Below are 5000 nucleotides of genomic sequence, written 5' to 3' on the forward strand. Positions count from 1 at the left end.
CTCAGGACGCTCTGTGCCGCTGTGCACAGTGTTTATTTAAATCTGTTTACATGGAAGTAAGAAACAGAGGAGCAGGTGGTAACTTGACTATAGCAGCAGCATCATTCTTACATATCATATATCATATCATGTTATATCATATATCATATTATGTTATATCAAATATCAAGTTATATCATATATCATATCATGTTATATCATATATCAAGTTATATCATATATCATGTTATATCATATATCATATTATGTTATATCATATCATATCATATCATATTATATCATATCATATTATATCATATATCATATCATGTTATATCATATATCATATCATATCATATCATATCATATTATATTATATTATATTATATATCATATTATATATCATATCATATTATATATCATATCGTATTATACATCATATCATATCATGTTATATCATATATCATATTATGTTATATCATATCATATCATATATTATATCATAATCATATCATATCATATCATATTATATCATATATCATATCATGTTATATCATATATCATATTATGTTATATCATATCATATCATATTATATCACATCATATTATATGTCATATCATATTATATATCATATCATATTACATATCATATCGTATTATATATCATATATTATATATCATATCATATTGTATATCATATCATATTATATATCATATCATATTGTATATCATATCATATTATATCATATATCATATCATATCATATTATATCACATCATATTATATGTCATATCATATTATATATCATATCATATTACATATCATATAGTATTATATATCATATCATATTGTATATCATATCATATTATATATCATATCATATTGTATATCATATCATATTATATATCATATCATATTGTATATCATATCATATTATATATCAAATCATATTATATATCATATCGTATTATATATCATATCATATTATATATCAAATCATATTATATATCATATCGTATTATATATCATATCATATTATATATCATATCGTATTATATATCATATCATATTATATATCATATCATACATGTATCCTACTTTTCTTTGTTTCTGCTCAACTTTACTCAAGTGTCAAATATATAAATGTGTAGAGATCAGTTCCTCCCCATGAGCACTGATCTGTGCCTCTGTCCTCCTTCATGACAGGTACCTCAAAGCCTTTCTCATACACATCCTATTACACACACACACATCCTATTACACACACACACACATCCTATTACACACACACACATCCTATTACACACACACATCCTATTACACACACACACACATCCTATTACACACACACACATCCTATTACACACACACACATCCTATTACACACACACACACATCCTATTACACACACACACACATCCTATTACACACACACACATCCTATTACACACACACATCCTATTACACACACACACACATCCTATTACACACACACACATCCTATTACACACACACACACATCCTATTACACACACACACATCCTATTACACACACACACACATCCTATTACACACACACACATCCTATTACACACACACACATCCTATTACACACACACATCCTATTACACACACACACATCCTATTACACACACACACATCCTATTACACACACACACACATCCTATTACACACACACACACACATCCTATTACACACACACACACATCCTATTACACACACACACACATCCTATTACACACACACACACATCCTATTACACACACACACATCCTATTACACACACACACATCCTATTACACACACACACACATCCTATTACACACACACACACATCCTATTACACACACACACATCCTATTACACACACACACACATCCTATTACACACACACACATCCTATTACACACACACACATCCTATTACACACACACACATCCTATTACACACACACACACATCCTATTACACACACACACACACACATCCTATTACACACACACACATCCTATTACACACACACACACACATCCTATTACACACACACACACATCCTATTACACACACACACATCCTATTACACACACACACATCCTATTACACACACACACACACACACATCCTATTACACACACACACATCCTATTACACACACACACATCCTATTACACACACACACACATCCTATTACACACACACACACATCCTATTACACACACACACATCCTATTACACACACACACACATCCTATTACACACACACACATCCTATTCAAACACACACACACATCCTATTACACACACACACATCCTATTACACACACACATCATATTACACACACACACACACACACACACACACACACATCCTATTACACACACACATCCTATAACACACACACACACATCCTATTACACACATACACATCCTATTCAAACACACACACACAATCCTATTACACACACACACACACATCCTATTCAAACACACACACACACACATCCTAGTACACACACACACACATCCTATTCAAACACACACACATCCTATTACACACACACACACATCCTATTCAAACACACACACACACACATCCTATTACACACACACACATCCTATTCAAACACACACACACATCCTATTACACACACACACATCCTATTACACACACACATCATATTACACACACACACACACATCCTATTACACACACACATCCTATAACACACACACACACATCCTATTACACACATACACATCCTATTCAAACACACACACACAATCCTATTACACACACACACACATCCTATTCAAACACACACACACACACATCCTATTACACACACACACACATCCTATTCAAACACACACACATCCTATTACACACACACACACATCCTATCACACACACACATCCTATTACACACACACACACATCCTATTACACACACACATCCTATTACACACACACACACATCCTATTACACACACACACACATCCTATTCAAACACACACACACATCCTATTACACACACACACACACATCCTATTACACACACACACACACATCCTATTCAAACACACACACACATCCTATTACACACACACACACACATCCTATTACACACACACACATCCTATTACACACACACACATCCTATTCAAACACACACACACACATCCTATTACACACACACACATCCTATTCAAACACACACACACACATCCTATTACACACACACACACACACACATCCTATTCAAACACACACACACACATCCTTTTACACACACACACATCCTATTACACACACACACATCCTATTACACACACACACATCCTATTCAAACACACACACACATCCTTTTACACACACACACATCCTATTACACACACACACACATATCCTATTACACACACACACATATCCTATTACACACACACATCCTATTACACACACACACATCCTATTACACACACATCCTATTACACACACACACACATCCTATTACACACACACATCCTATTACACACACATCCTATTACACACACACATCATATTACACACACACACATCCTATTACACACACACATCCTATTACACACACACATCCTATTACACACACATCCTATTACACACACACATCATATTACACACACACACATCCTATTACACACACACATCCTATTACACACACACACACACACACACACACATCCTATTACACACACACACACACACATCCTATTACACACACACACATCCTATTCAAACACACACACACACACATCCTATTACACACACACACACATCCTATTCAAACACACACACACACATCCTGTTACACACACACACACATCCTATTCAAACACACACACATCCTATTACACACACACACACATCCTATTACACACCCACATCCTATTACACACACACATCCTATTACACACACACACACACATCCTATTCAAACACACACACACATCCTATTACACACACACACACACATCCTATTCAAACACACACACACACATCCTATTACACACATCCTATTCAAACACACACACACATCCTATTACACACACACACATCCTATTACACACACACATCCTTTTACACACACACACACATCCTATTACACACACACACACACATCCTATTACACACACACATCCTATTACACACACACACACATCCTATTACACACACACATCCTATTACACACACACACATCCTATTACACACACGCATCCTATTACACACACACACACATCCTATTACACACACACACACCCTATGACACACACACACACACACACCCTATTACACACACACACACATCCTATTACACACACACAAATCCTATTACACACACACACACACACACACCCTATTACACACACACACACACACATCCTATCACACACACATCCTATTACACACACACACATCCTATTACACACACACACACCCTATTACACACACACACACACACACATCCTATCACACACACACACACATCCTATTACACACACACACACACATCCTATTACACACACACACACATCCTTTTACACACGCACACATACACATCCTATTACACACACACACATCCTATTACACACACACACATCCTTTTACACACACACACACACACACACACACACACACCCTATTACACACACACATCCTATTACACACACACACACACATCATATTACACAAACACACATCCTATTACACACACACACATCCTATTACACACACACACACATCCTATTACACACACATTCTATTACACACACACACACACAACCTTTTACACACACACACACACACATCCTATTACACACACACACATCCTATTACACACACATCCTATTACACACACACACACAACCTTTTACACACACACACACACATCCTATTACACACACACACATCCTATTACACACACAAAACAAGCAACAAACAACCATGATTTAAAAGAAACCCCAA

General features: G+C 35.7%; 1 protein-coding gene across 1 annotated transcript in view; it reads left to right on the forward strand.

Annotated features, from left to right (window-relative positions):
- Positions 1-5000, forward strand: part of adamts17 (ADAM metallopeptidase with thrombospondin type 1 motif, 17) — a gene marked incomplete at its 5' end in the record, with an annotated part of 101223 nt that overhangs the window by 71712 nt on the left and 24511 nt on the right. The gene's annotated exons all lie outside the window — the stretch shown is intronic.

Source organism: Zeus faber, assembly GCF_960531495.2.
Source record: "Zeus faber genome assembly, chromosome: 3".
Lineage (NCBI taxonomy): Eukaryota > Metazoa > Chordata > Actinopteri > Zeiformes > Zeidae > Zeus > Zeus faber.